Source organism: Oryctolagus cuniculus, chromosome 9, assembly GCF_964237555.1.
Source record: "Oryctolagus cuniculus chromosome 9, mOryCun1.1, whole genome shotgun sequence".
In the NCBI taxonomy this organism is placed as follows: domain Eukaryota; kingdom Metazoa; phylum Chordata; class Mammalia; order Lagomorpha; family Leporidae; genus Oryctolagus; species Oryctolagus cuniculus.
Window position 1 is genome coordinate 132,232,031 of NC_091440.1, and position 19,501 is coordinate 132,251,531.

The 19,501-nt window shown below is 49.6% G+C and overlaps 1 protein-coding gene across 5 annotated transcripts in view; it reads left to right on the forward strand.

Annotated features, from left to right (window-relative positions):
* Positions 1-19,501, forward strand: part of CNTN1 (contactin 1) — a 379,791-nt gene that overhangs the window by 14,784 nt on the left and 345,506 nt on the right. The window contains exon 2 of one of the 5 annotated variants that reach the window (XM_070049666.1): positions 9,442-9,524. The exons of the other annotated variants lie outside the window; for them this stretch is intronic. The gene's annotated coding sequence lies outside the window, so the exon portion shown is untranslated. The remainder of the gene's footprint in view (positions 1-9,441; positions 9,525-19,501) is intronic. 5 annotated transcript variants of the gene reach the window in all.

Consider the following 19,501-nt stretch of genomic DNA (forward strand, 5'->3'; position numbering starts at 1 on the left):
AATTAATCATGTTGATTGAGTTTCAAGTGTTAAACCAGAAATCCTGGAGTATTATTGAGAAATTTTTCAGTTGTATCTTCTTTTTTGGGGGTAGTTGTTTGGTCAGGGTTTGCAAGGCTCAGGTTGGTGCTAGATGAATTCCTACAGTGAGTTGGGATATATTTTCTCCTTTTCTATTTTGTAGAATCTGTGGATGATTGTGTTATTTCTCTTAAATATTTGAGGCATCTAAATATTAAGTCCTTTGACCCTAGCATTTTCTTTGTGGCATAATTTCAAACTTTGGTAACATTTATGAGTCTGTTTATATTTAACGATAATTATTTTGTCTTTTTTGCTAAGTTGTATTTTTCTAGGAATTGGTTCATTTGTTTATTTTAAAGGCAGAGTTAACGAGGGAGAGCCAGAGAGCGAGCGAGCAGGCAAGCACTATCCAACTTCCATCTGCTGGTTTACTCCCCAAATGGCAACAACAGCCAAAGCTGGGCCAGGCTGAAGCCAGGAGCCAAGAGCTTCGTCCAGGTCTCCTGTGTGGGTCCAACAGCCCGAGCACTTGGGCTGTCCTCCACTGCTTTCCTAGACACACTAGCAGGGAGCTGGATCAGAAGTAGAACAGCCAGGATTCGAACTGGTGTGCATATTGGATGCCAACATCGCAGGCAGCAGCTTTACCTACTACAGCACAACGCCAGGCCCTATTTGAATTTGTAAATGTATTGGATATTTTTCAAAATGTTTCAGTTTATCTTTTAAATAGCTCTAAGGCCTTTATTTTAAATACTTTTTTATTTGTCAGAGTCACAGAGAGTGAGGGAGGGGCAGAGAGAGAGAGAGAGCAAGTGAGCGTGCTTCTACTTTGAGAAGTAGCTGCAATGGATGGGGTTGAGCACGGCTGAGGCTGGGAGTCAGAAGCATCTTCTGGGTCTCCCTCGTTGGGGGGCAGTGGTCCAAGCGCTGGAGCCATTCTCCATTGTTTTTCCCACGTGGAGCAGTGTGTACAGGAACTGGCACACACAAGGGATACAGGCATCGTAGGTGGTGGCTTTCTCTGCTATGCCACAATGCCGGCCCCTGCGTTTATTTTAAAATAGGTTTTGTTTATGCATCTAATACAGTTTTAGGTATGCTTGGCCCTCCCTGTCTGTGGGTTCCACGTCTGTGGATTCAACCAACTGCGCCGTGACTGGAGGATGCTTGAATACAGCTGCATTTGTAGTAGACATCTAGGCTTCTCCCTTTGCTGTGACAGCAGTTTACATAGCGTTTACATCACATTAGGCTTTATAGGTGACATGGAGAGGATTTAGAGTGTAGGGGAGGAGGAGGTGCAGGTTCTGCCGCTTTATAGGACTGTGCGACTGCGACTTTGGCCTCTGAGTTCCAGTACCGTTCCCTCGGGGGAGCTGGGCTGTGACTGCGTTTTGGGGTTAGCACTGTCAGCGTTTAGGACTGTTAGAACTGCATCCTGCTGTCTGGGATGCTCTAGGTCTGTTTATTGTGGGGAGCAACTTGGACTAGACTGTTACTGGAATTAAGACTTATTCTATGCATCTGCTCTCCCACAATATGGAGCTGGGAGAGGAGTAAACAGCTTCTACCCAGCTGCCTCTCACCAACTTGACAAGCTGCAGGAGCTGCTCCTGATTGGAGGAGAGCAGCGTACTCGGCGTGTGGGCAGCCAAGTTGGGATTGGCGGAGGAGGACTATAAAGGAGGAGAGAGACGGCATGCACCGGGAACATCTATGGGGAACATCTAAGGGAACCCGTGCCGCCCCCGAGAAAGCCGGCCGGCGGGGTGCTGCTCCCCTGCGGAAGTGGGGAATGTGGCCAGGGGGAACTGCCCTTCCACGGAGGTGGAAGGGATAGTAGCCAACCCGGGAAGAACCAGCAGCAAACCCGGGGAGGGCCGAGCAGACAGAAAGAACAGCGCAGGGTCCTGTGTTGCTCCTCCACGAAGAGGGGGAGCGACATAATGGTGCCGTGACTCGGATATGAAGCCTAGGCAGGGCTTAGTGTCGTTCCTCCACGAAGAGGGGGAGCGACATAATGGTGCCGTGACTCGGATAGGAAACCTGACTCGGATAGGAAACCTAGAACGGATAGCAAACTTAGGAGGGAAGAAACGGGAAGAAGCAGGAAAATACCAGAGAGAGAGACTAGCAAACAGCCTAGGGAAAAGCCGGACGAAAAAGGAGCCGGAAGAAGTTATTGAAAGCCTAGGCATAGATTCGGATACGGACTACGGGGGGAAGCTGGGAGAAATCTCTAAGGTCAAAAGCGAAAGTGAAAGCTAGAACAGACTCGGATGCGGACTGTGGGGAGAGGCCAGGAGAAATAAGGGAGGAATATTGTTGGAAGAAAACTTAGGGAAACATACCGGGTAGAGAAAAGTGTTAGGGAAATTGAAGCCGCGGGGGGCAGGCCGAGGCGGATACGAAAGCCACTTTGGGATTCTCAAGTTAGCCCGGGAATAGGGGGCGAAAAGTTGAAACCAGAAGCTGAAACGTGAGCCTGGTTGGGATCCGTCTGATTAGCCCGGGGAGCAAAGGACGGGAAGCCAAACCGTGGGGCGGAGACGTACGCTGGGTTGAATTCGCCAGGCTAGCCCGGGGAACTTAGATTGAATGCTAGTGGCGGACACGTAAGCTACGCTGTGTTACTCGCGGAAGCCGCCGCGTGCAGAGAGAGCGTGCGGGGCACAAGTAGATAGGGAACGGGGCTGGCGAGGCCGTGGTGCAGACGCGAAGGGCGTGGAGACCGCGGAGCGCGCGAAGCCAAGCCGCGCAAAGCCGGGAAGCTGCGCAGATGAGAGAGGCGCGGGCTGAAGCGGCGCAGCCGGGAAGCCGCGGGGATAAGAGAAACAGAAGTTTAGAAATGGAATGAGAGCGGGAAGCTGCAGGGATAAGAGAAATAGAAGTTTAGAAATAAAATGAGAGAAATAAGAATGCTGGGAGATAGAAGTAAAATGGGAGAAATAGGAATGCCCGGAGATAGAGAAATAGAGAAATAGAAAGGCCTCCCTACAACACTGCAATGTGAGAGCTTGGATTCAGTCTGCCCGATTAGTGAGGCGATGAGCACCTGCGGGCAGCTAGCAGCTTATGCGCCGCAGGTCACCGAAGACAGGCACGAATTAACATCAGTAAGGCTTCCCCACAATACAACAATGAGAAAGCTTGGATTCGGTCTGCCTAATTAAGGCGATAAGCGCCAGCAAGCAGCTCAACCAGAGTATGAGCTGCAGGTCACCGAAGATAGGCACAAACCAACACTAATAAGTCTCCCCCACAATACGGCAATGAGAAGGCTTGGATTCGGTTTGCCTGATAGGTTTTGTAAGCACCTGCGGGCAGTTCTAGCAGAGTAGAGCATGCGCTGCAGGGCACCGAACACAGGCATGCATCAGTGCCTAAAAACCTCCTCACAACATGGCGAAGAGAGGACCCGGATTCGGTTTGCCTGATTGATAGGACTTGTAAGAGCTTGTGGCAACTCTAGCAAGTAGAGCAGAGTGTGTGCCGCGGGACACCGAAGACAGGCGCGTATCAACGCCAAAAAATAAAAAGAAAGGGGGATCTGTGGGGAGCAATCCGGACTGGACTAAGTTACTGAAATTAAGACTTATTCTATGCATCTGCTCTCCCACAACATGGCATTGGGAGAGAAGTAAACAGCTTCCGCGCAGCTGCCTCCAGTTCAACTAATAAACTGTAGGACTTGCTCCTGATTGGAGAGCAGCGTACTCGGCGTGTGGGCAGCCGAGTTGGGATTGGCGGAGGAGGACTATAAAGGAGGAGAGAGACGGCATGCACCAGGAACATCTATGGGGAACATCTAGCTGAAGGGAACCCGTGCAGCCCCCCAGAAAGCCGGCCAGCGGTGTGCCGCTCCCCTGCGGAAGTGGGGAATGTGGCCAGGGGGAACCGCCCTTCCACGGAGGTGGAAGGGACAGTAGCCAACCCGGGAAGAACCAGCAGCAAACCCGGGGAGGGCCGAGCAGACGAAAGAACAGCGCAGGGTCCTGTGTTGCTCCTCCACGAAGAGGGGGAGCGACATTTATTTTGTAAGCATCTCTATTTTATCATGGCATGGGGGAACTGCCACCTTCTTCACAACAGCAAGTAGTAAAATTCAGTCCCCACGCAATTCAGAAAAGAAAACACATCCATTTCATTATTTTAAAAAAGAAATCAAAACTTCTAAGTCCGCTTCAAAATCCTGTTTGCAAGCATAAAAGAAACCCATCTGTGTTGGGCCACACAACTGCAGGTGTCACCTGATATCCTGGAGCTCAGCATAGGGCACCTGGGTCCTGAAATGGATGTGATTCGTGGGTGCAGCATTACAGGGCGACAGCTGATTGGCATAGTCAGATGAGACGGTCTCCTGTCTGCCTCCTCTAGTCTCAGAAAGCACCTAGCGTTTCTGTTCTCTTCTTCCTCTACGTGGTTTTTACACTTAGGACTTCAGTCGACACACAGTGACTATGTAAGGCCACCATAAAACACACCAGACACCCGAGTAAGGTGGAGGGTTTATTGGGGGAAACCTGACAGATGGGAGGGAAGGGGCAAAGAAGGAGAAGAGAGAGAAGGAGAGTGAGAGTGAGAGAGAGAGAAAGAGAGAGACAGAGGTCAGGAGACAGAGAGGAAGAGAGAGCCACGTGTTCAGGAACAGGTCCTTTTAAAACTTTGCTGGGGGGCAGGCAGGGAAGTAGGAGCAGCGAATCTCATTAGGAAGGGAGTGGGGCTGACACTGGTGGTTGGGCCATGTGGCCACCTGGCTTCCAGCAATGGCGGTGGGGGCTAGGGCCTAGGGTGGTGTCAGGGTGTAGATCGTGCCATAGATAAGACTGCGCCATTTTACTAACAGACTGTCAGATCTTTGTCCAGAGACGGCTCTGATTGCTGCTACATCTTGAGTTTCAAGCTGGCCTGTGCATCAGACCCGTCTCCTCAACAATGTGTCGTCTCCTCAACAATGGGTCAAACACCTCCACTTGGTGCTGTTACCAGCAAGGCAGACTCCGGTTCCTCGACACAGTGTTGCACCTCCTCGACACGGTGTTGCGGTGCGGCAGACTCCGGTTCCTCGACACAGTGTTGCACCGACTCCGGTTCCTCGACACAGTGTTGCACCTCCTCGACACGGTGTTGCGGTGCCACGATCCATCCCACACCCCCCACCATGGGAAAAGCCCCTAAAACAGCTCTGTGCCACTGACATTGTTAGCAAAGTGAATAGAGAGGCTGCAACATACTGTGTCTTTGCTTTATGCTTTTACATACGCTATCTGACTTCGTTGTCAAAGGAAGAAACCTCCTTTGCAGATGAGGGATAGGACGCCCCGTGAAGCTGAGTAGCCTGGCTCAGGCCAGTAAGTAGGAAGAAGGTGCACCAGGCCACCCGCTTCGGTGTGGCTGTCCTAAGGGTCAGAGTCGCCAGTTGTCTGTGCCGAGATGTCCGCTGATGCTCCCTGGGGTGGACCCATCCAGCATGACCATCACTCCCTATAAGGTGCTTCCTGGTTACTTTGCTTTTATTTATTTATTTTTTGAAAGATTTACTTATTTATTAGAAAGGCAGAGTTACAAGCAGAGGGAGGGAGAGACAGAGAGATCTTCCATCTGGTGGTTCACTCCCCAGGTAGCAGCATTGCTAGGGCCTGGGTCTGGCCAGAGCCAGGAGCTTCATCCAGGCCCCCTGTGTGGGTGCAGGAATCCGAGAACTTGGGCCATCCGCTTGCTTCTGCAGGCACATTAGCAGGGAGCAGGATCGGAAGTGGAGCAGCTGGAACTGCAACCGGCGTCCATAGAGGATGCCGGCCCTGCAGGTGGTGGCTTTACCTGCTGCGCCACAGCACTTGCCTAACAAGCCACGTCCATGGTGAGGACATTGTAACTCGTTCATAGAAGAATGGAGCTAAAAAGTCAGTTTGAGTGCAGAAAATTTTGCAATCCTAGTGCACTGTGTCTCCTGGTACGCATTTCTCAGGGCCCCTCCAGGAGCTCCTGGGCTGCCGGTGTGTCTTGGTTCCTGATGGCTGTTGCAAGCCGCACGGTCTGTCTCCGTCACCTCTGTGGGGATTCTCTCTGATACACTGGTTTGAAGTCTGTTTCTGTGAAGGAGCCTGGGATTGCTTGCCCATCACTTCACCTCCTGCAGCGTCATTTTCCCCATCATGACAACCAAGCGTTTTAAAATTACCTGCAAGATACTCAACTTTAGACTGTGAGAAATTTTCATTATATATATATATATATGTGTGTGTGTGTGTATATGTATATATGTATATATATATATATATATATATAGAGAGAGAGAGAGAGAGCGCCTGCCCCATGGGAAATTTCAGCCTAATTGCAATTGTGCAAGAAAAAAATGGTACTAAAATTTAATTCCTGTATCTTATTAATTAACGATTTTTTTGAAAGATACATCTATTAGAGTTAAAAGGAGAGAGGGAGACAGTGACTCTTCCATCTGCTGGCTCACTTCCCAAATGACATTAATAATTGGGGCTGGTCCAAGCTGAAGCCAGGATCCAAGGGCTCCGTTCCTGTCTCCTACGTGGGTGGAAAGGGCCCAATTACTTGGGCCAACTTCTACCACTTCCCCAGGCTCATTAGCAGGGAGCTGGGTGGGAAATGGAGCAGCAGGGACTTGAACCTGCACTCATATAGGATGCTAGCATTGTAGGCAGCTGGCAGGTTGTAATGCAGGCCCCAGTAGTTTCTATCTTCTAATCACTTTAGCCATCCCTGAATTTGAATAAGCTACTGGTCAGCTCATTTTTTATGTCCATTTTAAAACCAAGTGTGTTTCATTAAGAGTTATTAAATGAAATTACTCTTTTATGTTTAACCCCATATCAAATCTTTTTGTTTTAATATTCTCAAAAATATCAATGGTTTCTGTCATGTAGAGAAGTATTTCTGTCCCTTAAGTCCAGGATTGATAGCATTCATGGGAGTAATTCTGGTATTTATATATTGAGCAGAAATTTAAATATACATAAAGTTGGACAAAACCTAAGCTGTTGTTTGAAGGAACTTATTCATAGTTGCTCTTATACCTGTTTATGTGATACTAGCTAAAGTATATTTCATTTTTAAAATGTTTACTTATTTTCACTTTATTTAAAAAGTAAAGAGGAGCTGGCTCTGTGGCATAGTGGGTAAAGCCACTGCTTACAGGGCCAGCATCCCATATGAGCACCAGTTTGAGTCCTGGCTGCTCCACTACTGATCCAGCTCTCAGCTATAGCCTGGGAAAGCAGTGGAAGATGGCCCAAGTCCTTGGGCCCCTGCACCCACGTGGCAGACCTGGAAGAAGCTCCTGACTCCAGATTGGTGCAGCCTCGACCATTGCGACCAACTGGGAGTGAACCAGCAGATAGAAGACCTCTCTCTCTCTCTCTGCCTCTCCTTCTGTCTCTGTGTAACTCTGACTCTCTGACTTTCAAATAAATAAATAAATTTCTAAATTTTTTACAAAATGAAATTGTAAAAAAAGGTTATATAAAAAAATAAAAGGTGGAGAGACAGAAAGAGAGTTTACTCACTAGTTAGCTCACCAAATGCCCACAGCAGCTAGGGCTAGGTCAGCTGAAGCCAGGAGCCAAGAACTCATCCATCTCTCACATGTGGGTGGCAGGGACCACACACATGGGCCAGCAGGTGCTGGCCACTTGAGTGTGTCTGAGCTGGAAGCTGGGTGGGGAGCAGGGGCTGGGACTGCACCCCGACACTCTAATATCTGATGAGGGTACCCCAGTGATTACAAGCACTGCTCGAATTGTCCGCCCTAAATAAAGTGTGTTTTCCGAAAAAGCAGAGCAGCCTTCTTCAGTGGGTTCTGTTTCTTTATGCTGCTGCTGATCTCTTGATAGTCTGACATGTTTTTATAACTTGATTTTTCTGTGTATGTTCGTAGCACATGTAAATTGCTAAGTACTGTTTCTCACCACACACACACACACACACACACACACAGATCCTGACTGATGGAAGTGGTGGTGGGGAAGGCTTGCTGTACAGCCTCTGTTTTTAAGGTCGTACCGTGTTAAAAATGTGCCATGACGCATGGGAGGGGAGAGTCAGTGTTCAGGGAGACCATGAGGACCTGTACGAGTGTGTAATAAAACAAGTTGTGGGGAGCAACCGAGACTAAACTACTGGAACTGCTAAGACTAACTCTATGCATCTGATCTCCCACCATATGGCGCTGAGAGGGAGCAAACAACTTCCACACAGCTGCCTCACCAATTTGGCTAACAAGCTGCAGGAGCTGATCCTGCTCCTGATTGGAGGAGAGCAGCGTACTCGGCGTGTGGGTAGCAGAGTTGGGATTGGTGGAAGAGGACTATAAAGGAGGAGAGAGACAACATGCACCAGGAACATCTGAGCAACCCCTGAGAAACCCCTGAGAGCCGGCCGGTGGTGTGCTGCTCCTCCGCCGAAGTGGGGAAAGTGGCGGGGGTGCTGCCCCTCCGCGGGGGTGGGGGCGGGGGTGGGGGGGGGAGCAGTAGCAAACCCGGGAAGGGCCGGGCAAAGAGAACAGTGCAAGGTCCGGTGTCCTTCCTCCGCAAGTGGGGGAGTGACACAAGTGAGAAGGTAAATAGGATACCCAACCAGAAAATCTTGCTTTTTGATGCTAGGAGAGCCTAGCAGTTTGTTTGGAAGTAAAGTCATGTGTCTTTTTCAGACTTAGTGTTTTGATGAATGCAGAGATCTCTTTCTTGTTCACTGTGTGGTAAGATATGGCTGTAATTAGTCATGGCCTTATTCCGTGGTTACAATGTGGGTGCTGACTTGAAAAATGGCAGCCTTGGCTGCATCTGAATATAAATAGATGACATACAGTCCATATAAAAGACTTAGAATTATCAACCTAAAATTATCTGTGTAGTTTAAAAGATTTCGTGACTGTTTAAAAATTTACTTTTTATGTGAGTGAAATTGAGCGCCCTTTCCTTTGATTGTTATTTCTAGCTCTTGCCTGTTTTCCTGCTCAGCTGTCAGCTTTCAGTTTTTATTTGTTGGCGTCTTTATTTAGTGGAGCATTGACTACAGTGTGAGTGAAGAATAGGCTATCTCGAAATTTAAAAAAGGTGCCTGATCACAGCTGTTTAATTATAAAGATAGCTGGGAGGAGATTTAGTGCGCTATCTGCGGGGAGCATCCCACAGGCAGAGATGGCAAAGGTCCAGAGTTCCATGATGGCGTTGCTTGCTTTAATCATTAGTAAATCCATGGAGGCCGTGGTACTGGGGCAGCACTAGTGGGAACGTGGGACGTTGTCTGGGGCTTTGGGATCGATGTCTTGGGAAATAGTGGATGTAAAATATTCCTCAAAGGGTACCAAGTAACAGCACCTCCCCTGTCTGGGCAGGATTAAAATCTTGATTATGAGTGAGGTCTGGTCTCTGTCCTCACCAGGCAGGGAGAAGGTGCAGTGGCTGGCTGACTGCTGACGCTTCATTATCCGGATCTCTTGGATCTTCGCAGACACAGATGTTGAGGTCAGCATTACATTACTCAAGGAATGAGGCTTTGAATCCGCTTTCTTCCGGACTTGGCCTTCTCGCGGTTTGCACTGGTTAAACTGGTGTCCGAGCTGTCTGGAGCGCACTGTGGTGGGAATTCCCTTGCAGGCTTGCATACAGGGTCCGCCCGTAAGGCAGCTGCAATGCAGGCTTGTGTATCTGCAAGGTGGAAGAGCGTGCATGGTGCTGGCATTCTGCAGCTTTAGCAACTTTGAGATTTTATGCTCTGCAGCTCCTGGAGAGGAGCTGCCTGCCGCAGGCCCTGCAGAAAACACCAAGTCTGTGTTTCCTTTGCTGTCGGCTCACTCAACAAGGGACACGCGAGTTCTGTTTCTTACAAAGGACGTAAATATTGATCCTTGCCGATCAGAGCCTCACCAAGTGCTTGTGGCCAGTCTGCTGCTGACTGAAGAAGTTCCCTCTGCGTGAAAATTACTGCATAAGCATTTTTTTGAAATAACGAAAAATAGATGGCCAGCGAAACGGCTCAATAGGCTAACCTTCTGCCTGCGGCACCAGCTTACCGAATTCTGTCCTGGTTGTTCCTCTTCCAGTCCAGCTGTCTGCTGTGGCCCGGGAGTGCAGTGGAGGATGGCCCAAGTGCTTGGGTCATGCACCCCATGGGAGACCAGGAGAAGCACCTGGCTCCTGCAATCGGATCAGCACGGTGTGCTGGCCGCGGTGGCCATTGGAGGGTGAACCAACGGCAAAAGGAAGACCTTTCTCTCTGTTTCTCTCTCTCACTGTCCACTCCGCCTGTCAAAAAAAAAAAAAAAATAGATGCAGAAAGAAATGAATCAGTGACACTGTGGTTGAACATTGATTTTTATTTGCTTTAGATGTCCTCTGAGCTGCTTACTCTTTTTAAAAATTATTTTTTAAGTTGAGAGGGAGAACGAGAGAGCACATGCAAGAACCCATATGCTGGTTTATTCCACAAGGGCCTGCAACAGCTTTTTATTTTACTTTTTTAAGATTTATCTGTTTATTTGAAAGGCAGATAGAGATCGATCCATCTTCCGTCTGCTGGCCCATTCCCCAGATGGCCACAATGGCTGGAGCAATGCTGATCCGAAACCAGGAGCCAGGAGCTTCTTCAGGTCTCCCACATGGGTGCAGGGGCCCAAGGACTTGGGCCATCTTCCACTGCTTTCCCAGGCCACAGCAGAGAGCCCGATCAGAAGTGGAGCAGCCAGGACTGGACCCAGCACTGCAGGCGGCGGCTGCACCCTCTACGCCACAGTGTCGGCCCATGCAGTAGCTTTGACTTGCACCCAGAGTCAGCAGCCAGGGACTCTAACTGGGTCCTCCCACGTGGATGGCAGGAATTCAACTACGAAGTCCTTGCCTGCTGCCTCCCAGGGCACGCAGGAGCAGGAAGCTGCTGTTGGGGTGGGGCTGGGCCTTGAACCCGGGCACTCCAGTATGAGAGATGTGAGTCTCCTCACGTCTTGCAACTTCACTGCCAGGCCACATGCCTGCCCCAGAGCTGGTGGTGGTTCAGCAGGAATGTGCACCAAGTCCCACTGAATACCTGGTTAAAACAGGCGCCTTGCCGGCGCCGTGGTTCAACAGGCTAATCCTCCGCCTTGTGGCGCTGGCACACCGGGTTCTAGTCCCAGTTGGGGCGCTGGATTCTGTCCCAGTTGCCCCTCTTCCAGGCCAGCTCTCTGCTGTGGCCCGGGAGTGCAGTGGAGGATGGCCCAAGTGCTTGGGCCCTGCACCCCATGGGAGACCAGGAGAAGTACCTGGCTCCTGCCATCGGATCAGCGCAGTGCGCCGGCCGCAGCGCGCTGGCCGCGGCGGCCATTGGTGGGTGAACCAATGGCAAAGGAAGACCTTTCTCTCTGTCTCTCTCTCACTGTCCACTCTGCCTGTCAAAAAAATAAATAAATAAATAAATAAAAATTAAAAAAAAAAAAAAAACAACAGGCGCCTGGGACCCGTTCTCACTCTGCAGCAGGCTGGTTGGCATTTTCCCAAGCCCCGGGCAGTGTCCATTGTGCCCATTTGAAAACAGCTCTCATGAGCGCTGCTCTAAGAATCTTTGGCACCAGTGCTGCTCTGTTCACTGGGAACGCTCACCTTCAGGAAATGGTTACCAAACCAAGGATATTGACTAGCGGGAGGGAGAACACACAGGACTGCTTAGTGTATGCAGGCAGGGCCACGGCACTCAAGGTATTGCTTGCCTGGATTTAATACACTAATGCGTTCTCCCCTTACTGTTACAACACAGCACTGGTGTTTGATTACCCTGGAGCTGAGGAGAACATTGACATCCCAAGAAATAAATCTGGGAGAGGCTCAGGTTTTTATGACACTCAAGCCTGGGCGGAAGCAGAGGAAGCGCCCGGTGCTTTCTCATTAAGCGACCTCACGTGTGTGCTTGGCCAGCACTTAGAACATTTGCCTGACAAATAGCAAACGGCACCCCCCTGTGCATCCCCGAGATGCAGGATTCGGTGCCCCAGATGCTGCTGCTGTTTTGAAAGTCCAGGCGGCAGAGTGACTCCGCCTCAGCGGCATACGACATCCTCTGGGCAGCTGTGACCGTGCCACTGCCTCCCCTCTGTCCCCATCCCTGGGAAGAGACTGGGGTGGGGGTGGGGGTCTGGATGCGGGAGCTGGGGGAGGAGCCTGGGAGGGGAGTGGAGCAGGCAGGAGGGCAGCTCCCATTATTGAGATCTGGGTCTGTATCACTTGCTGCCTTGGGCATTTTGGAGTTGCTGTCCCTAAACCTCACATAGACTCACACCAATGTAGCTTTTTTTTTTTTCTCTAAACAACCAACTTACCGGGACTTCACCTGTTTATAGGGATACGACAAAGGTCAAACTCTGATAACCAGGAATAAGTAAACCACGTTGGAGGGGAGTGCTAGGAAGGTCGTGTTCTCTGATGGTAAGGGGCATGTGTAGAAGCTGACCCATGTGGAAGCAGGCAAGTAGAACCTGCTCCCTTGTATAATCGGAATGCTAATGCCTTAAAGTTACAAGTCCAAAGCTCATGTGGGTGATTGGTAACCTGGTGTCGTCTCCACAGCATCTCTGCTGAGTAGGTAAAGAGAAAACAACGCTTTATGTATTACAGTTTTGTGTATAGTCTTATGCAATCCCCTAAGCTGGATAGAAATGTTATTTCTTTGCTCTGATTCACAGGAAAAGTCCAGAGAGAACTAACTGGCTTAGTGTCCTTAGCCCGTTAACTACTAGGGCCTGAAGACAAAACATAGCCCTAGTGCAAAACTTGACTTAGGTCATCCTCCTCCCACTCCCCTCATTTTCATGGGCACTTTGATTGGGCCAAAACGCAGTTACGGGGCTGGTGTTGTGGTGCAGGGGTTTCAGCTGCCACATGAGTAGCTGGCTTCCCATCTGGGCGCCAGTTCCTGCCACTTCTGATCAGGTTCCCTATTAATGGCCTGGGAAAGCTGCAGAAGGTGGCCCAAGTATTTAGGCTGCTGCTGCCTGTGCGAGAGACCTGGATGCAGTTCCTGGTTTTTGCCTGGCCCAGCCCTGGCCATTGTGGACATCTCGGGGGTGAACCAGTGGATAGAAGGTCTCTCTGTTTCTACCTCTCTCCCTAACTCTGAATTTCAAATAGATACTTTAAAAAAAACCAGGTTAAACCTTTGCACAAAACGATTATTTTTCCAAGATATAAATAAAATATAATCAACACAAGAGTGTTCATTGAACTGAAATAATACATTAAACTAACATGAATATTGAGCTACTTTTCGTGTAAGGACTTAGAACAATACCATACAGTAGAGTTACTAGATTCCTGGCCTGGTCGGTGGATTAGATGAATCTTGGATTGATTTTTCAGCAAAATCTGGGCTGTCTGTAAGGTAATTGCATCCATGAATTCTTGTACAATTAGGTTTGGCATATTTAGGTCTGTATTCATCATTCTTTAATGTCCATAAAGCTGCTACATAAACTTTGTAAATAGGTTATGTGTTCTGTCTTTCAGGAAGCAGGAATTTAAATTTTTAATTGTGTGTCTTGCAAGCCAAGGCTGCGTCTCCATTTTTCCGGGATTTCGTGTGTGCTGTCCCGTGGGGTTGGGCCTCTGACCTGGTTCTCCTCTCGCCTGTGGTGGGTTCCTGCTTCTCAAGGGAGGGGCGTGCGCGCGGGAAGTCAGGAGCGTGCCGGAGAACTGACGCTCCCGAAGCTTCAGCAGCTTTTCCGGGGCCTCCTCTGGCCGGGAGGGCCGGCTTTGGCGGCTGCGGTTCTGTCTCCCCGGCCCACTGGTTTGTTCTGTCCCAGTAGGGAGAAAGTGGCCCGTGGGACTGTAACCCATACACAGGGCAGTCCGAGGTATCGGCTGTTCCCTCTTTGCACGGAGCCCTGTGAGGTTACAGTCGGCGAGTGGTGCAGCTGGGAGCTGCGTTCCCGTCAGACACGTCGGCACCTGTGCATCACAGCGTCCAGGCTCCACTCTGTCCTGAAGCCTCCTCGTGCGCATTTCTGGTGCCAGCTGTCCCTGAGATGGCAACTTTCCTTGCAGCAGAGAAGATTTTCCAGAGGGGCCCTTAGGTAGAGAGTCTCACGGCCTTGGATAGTGTGAGGTATGAAATTGGGGCCGGCGCTGGCGTAGTGGGTAAAGCTACCGCCTGCAGTGCCGGCATCCCATATGGGCGCCAGTTCAAGTCCTGTCTGCTCCACTTTTTTTTTTTTTTTTTTTTGACAGGCAGAGTGGACAGTGAGAGAGAGAGAGACAGAGAGAAAGGTCTTCCTTTGCCGTTGGTTCACCCTCCAATGGCCGCCACGGCTGGCGCACCGTGCTGATCCGAAGCCAGGAGCCAGGTGCTTCTCCTGGTCTCCCATGGGGTGCAGGGCCCAAGCACCTGGGCCATCCTCCACTGCACTCCCTGGCCATAGCAGAGAGCTGGCCTGAAAGAGGGGCAACCGGGACAGAATCCGGCGCCCCAACTGGGACTAGAACCCGGTGTGTGGGTGCCACAAGGCGAAGGATTAGCCTACTGAACCGCGGCGCCGGCCTGCTCCACTTCTGATACAGCTCTCTGCTTTGGCCTGGGAAAGCAGTAGAAGATGGTCCCAGTCCTTGGGTCCCTGCACCTGCATGGGAAACCTGGAAGAAGATCCTGGCTCCTGGCTTCGAATCAGCGCAGCTCTGGCTGTTGGGGTCATCTGGGGAGTGAAGCAGTGGATGGAGGCGCTCTCTCTCTTACTCTCTCTCTCTCTCTCTCTCTGCTTCTCTGTAACTCTGTAACTTTTTTAAAAAATAGTGGGTTTTTGATATCAGCAATGTTAAGTCACCTGCATTACAGCTCAGAACTTTGGACTGTCAGGCCAAGTTGTTTATGTAGTTCTTTGTCCTTGGATGGAAGAAGTGTTGCTTATTCAGTTAGAAATAATGTATTGAAGATGTAAGTTAACACTCGCTGGTTCATCAAGTCAAATAATGCATGTATTTATGAGTATATTTTTGTTGTATTAGATCATGCTGAATTAATGAGTATTATGTGGAAACGATGGAAACATGAAGTAATGGTCATTTTGACTGAAAACAGGAAATGGCTGTATTTTCAGACTATGGTGTTTATAGAAGTCACATATATATAGATATAGATACAGATGGAGACATGGCCCAACATCTGTCAGCAGCATGTACCAGTGTTGTGGTGCAGTGGGTTAAGCTGTCTCATGTGCTGGTGTCTCGTGTCACTGTTGTTGGTTTGGGTCCTGGCTGCTCTGTTGCTGGTTCAACTCCCTGCTAATGCATCTGGGAAAGCAGAGGAGAGTCCCAGTGCTCGGGCCGCTGCAGCCACGTGGGAGACCCCAGAAGAGTTCCTGGCTTTGACCTGGCCCAGCCCTGACTGTTTATGGGAGCTCGTGTTCATTCTCTCTGTCTCTGTCTCTCTGTCTCTCTCACTCTCTCACTCCTTCCCTCTCTGCCTTTCAAATACCTGTAATTTCTAAGCTATCTATACCCAGTTTCTAAATAATGGTTCTTAGTTCTTAGCCAATCATCCGGAGTATAAAATAGAGTTACTAAGTACAGCAGATAACGGAAATGGTGACTTTTATGGAAAAGAGCATTCAGCCTGTAATCAGGACTGGGGCCTGGAGTATCATCCAGGTGTAATTTGGGGACTCGCCTCTTCCCACTGCGCTTTGAGACTGAGAGGAATAGCATTCAGAGGGTATCCTCTTGCCCTGCTCAGAGGAAGTGCATAACATTGGCTTTGTAGCTGCAGGCCTCAGACAACAAAGCAAGGATTGATGAAGTCTTCCCGTGTGTCAGTGGGGGCTCCAGTTAACAAAGCGGCTTTGTGGCTTTCTTAGCCTCCTCTACTCAGAAACCTACTGTAGGGCCGGTGTTGGGCGGTGGGTTAAGCTGACACTTGGCACACCGGCGGCTCATTTGGGAGGGGTTTTGAGTTAGCAGCGCCACGCTTCTGACCCAGCTTCCCTGCTAATGGCCTGGGAAGGCAGCGATGACAGCCCAAGTGCCTGAGTCCCTGCTGCCTCCTTGGGAGACCTGGGTGGAGTTTGTGGCCTCGGCCTGGTCCAACACTGGCTGTGAAGGCCATCTGGGGAGTCAACCAGCAGATGGAAGATCTATCTCCTGCTCTTGTTTCTACCTCTTTATGTTGCTCTGACAAATAAAATAAAGTAGGTACTTTTTAAAATTTTTTCTTACTTAAATTTACCTGCAAGATTTGTCAGACTCAAAAGCGTAAGTGTACAAAAGCATTTATTAGCAGAAATTTGGTTTCTTCAGTGGTAAGTTTTTTCTTCATGGATTTTCAGAGATTTAATTCGGATTGTGTGTTTCATTTTGAAGTGCTAGTGTTAGATCACAGAACATGTAACAGGTTGTTAATAGGTTATTACACAACTCTGTGTGTGTTTGCATTTATGAGACCATAGCCGCAAAAACAGGTTAAGACTGAGTCTGATACCATTTAGTAAGTGAAACCAAATAATTGAAACCTATTGTAAAACTCTCTGAAAAAATAATTGCTTACTTTTTATAATTTTTTTAAAAAATTTGTTTATTTATTTGAAAGTCACAGTTACACAGAGAAGGAGAAGCAGAGAGAGAGAGAGAGAGAGAGACAGAGAGAGAGAGAGGGCTTCCATCCACTGGTTCACTCCCCACATGGCTGCAGTGGACAGGGCTGTGCTGATCTGAAGCCAGGATCCAGGAGCTTCCTCCAGGTCTCCCACAAGGGTGCAGGGGTGCAAGGACTTGGGCCATCTTCTGCTGCTTTCCCAGGCCATAGCAGAGAGCTGGATTGGAAGTGGAGCAGCCGGGACTTGAACCTGAGCCCATATGGGATGCCGGCACCGCAGGCGGCGGCTTTACCCACTGCACCACAGCGCCAACCCCAGGCAGTTTCTTTTGACGGTACAACTGTTGAACTACAGAAGCTTGGATCACATGAGACCCAAAGGCAGGAATATGGAGTTTTGGCCTCAGAGATGCACTGAGTCCACGCTCTCAGTGCTCTTGGCTAATTGCAGCCCCAGCATTTGAGCAGACGTCTCCGTGGGCCAGCGCTGCACCGTGTGCAGGGACTCAGTGTGGTCCCCAGCTGCTTCGCAGCCGTCCCAGGTGCTCAGCAGGCTGCGTCCCCTGTCACACCCCGTGCCCAGCGTGTCTGCTAAGTAAGCTTCAGAGAGCAAGGCGTGGAAAGTCCCAGGACCAGCTCCTCTTCTGTAGGTTGGATCTTCACTCTCGCTTTAAGTGTTCCATATGTTACATAAAGAACTCCAAAAATACCATCTTACTTTCACTGCCAAGGAGATGTGCCAAAGGAATTTGACTTTGATACTTGATCTCAAAATTTCCTATGTGGAATTTTGCGATTTGTCGCCACGTATGCTGTCTGCTGCACTGGGCGGGTAGTGCTCCCTGGGCTGTGGGAGTGGCAGGTGGGCACTGCCCTGCAGCTCACAGATGCCTCATGGTAGAGCCATGTAGGGCACGGTGAGGTGCAGGTGCGCCTGCCCGGATCCAGATGAAACACACTGATTTTACGACACCTGTGGTGCTGAGACCCGATCTTGGCTTGAACTTGATTGACACCAAAGCTTGTTTTAACCTGGTTTGAGGATGTTCCTGTGTTCTGTATGCCAGGAGGAATGAACGGTTACAGTTTGTGCAGAAGAGAGTTCAGTGTGTTTACTTACATGTTGCGGTACCGAGAGTTATAAATAGACCCTTCTTAAATTCTGTTCTTCTGCAGTACAGCAGGGCTCAAAGCTCTGGGCGCCATGAACTTGAGGAGAGACTGTGGGTTTCTGTTAGACACTGTCTTTGCTCCTAGGCAGTTGGTGGTTCACTGAGATTTGCTGCAGAAGATACTGCCCTCAAGCAGATGGTCAAGTATAGTTACTGGAGTCTGGCACTTGGCACATATGTACACACAGGTATATGTGACATATGTATTATAAATATGCATGTGTGTGTGCGTGTGTGTATGTAAATGTGGAGAGAGAGAGGATTTTGGTATAAGTGAAAGTAGTACAAGACATGTGTTTTGGTGGAAAAGTTTTTTGTTTGTTTTTTGTTTTTTTTTTTGACAGGCAGAGTGGACAGTGAGAGAGAGAGAGAGAAAGGTCTTCCTTTGCCGTTGGTTCACCCTCCAATGGCCGCCGCGGCCAGCGCGCTGCGGCCGGCGCACCGCGCTGATCTGACAGCAGGAGCCAGGTACTTCTCCTGGTCTCCCATGGGGTGCAGGGCCCAAGCACTTGGGCCATCCTCCACTGCACTCCCTGGCCACAGCAGAGAGCTGGCCTGGAAGAGGAGCATCCGGGACAGAATCCGGCACCCCGACCGGGACTAGAACCTGGTGTGCCGGTGCCGCAAGGTGGAGGATTAGCCTAGTGAGCCATGGCGCCGGCCGGAAAATGTTTTTGAAATGCGTGTATAGTCCTTCTGTAGTGCGTGCTTCCCATGCACTTTTTGAAGGCCCCATGCATTTGTTTAGTGATGCAAAAGAGAAAGAGAGCTTGTCCCCGCATTCCTAAGAAACTCTGAATTCATTTCTTAATAAAATTTAAGCCAAGCCACAGGCAATGATGAAGCGTGAACACGTCTGTTAAGGGAAGAAGTAGGTAAGAAAGTGAAATTTTGATGAAAGATCCCAGCACATGTGCTTTTCTCCCATGTGAGGTTGAACAGGGTAGAGTCTAAAGCAAAGAACCATCTACTTGGCTTCTGCTTCTCTCCGCTTACCGGGTACAATGTTGCAGAAGTGACTGGCAGTCTCTGAATATGCTTTGTTACCTGCAACATGTTAATAAATAGCTGTCGTATACAGTGGTTGGAGGCAGCATTGGTAATTAAGTGGACTGGAGGGTGCCGGGCACGTGGGGAGCGCACAGTGCTGCCTCTGAAGTGGATAAGATGCTTAGAACTGGGTTTCTACAGGGTGGGGTCCTAGCCCTGGCTCTCCTCATTGAGGCACATCCAGTGAGGCCTGGGTATGGATTTCTGCACCATCAGGTCCTGGGCATGGGTTTCTGCACCGTGAGGGCTGAGTGCTGTAACGGGCAGAAATGCTCCTGAATCTGTTAGGTGTTTGCTGTGGGAGATGAAATCCTTTCAGGTGAACAGGCCATCCTCACATCTGTTAACCTGGAAGCCTGTGGACTCATTCACAAGTCTTCTTCATTTAAAGTCTAGAATTTTCCTGGAAAGCAGAGGAAGTTGGAACTGAATAGAATGTGGTTATGTAGATAAGGCTTGGCTGAGGGTATTTTTAAGCTTTGAAAGAAAATATGTTCTTTCGTCAGATGTTAGAACCGCCCCTGCAGCTCTGCACATGTCATGGCTGCATGACTCCACACCTGCATAGTGATCACACCCTATGGGGCTCCTGCTCCTGGAAGCCCCAGGATAGAGAGTTGAGGGAAGTATGGCAGTGGGTACAGTTTGCAAATTCAAACTCTGGCATAATTCTGCTC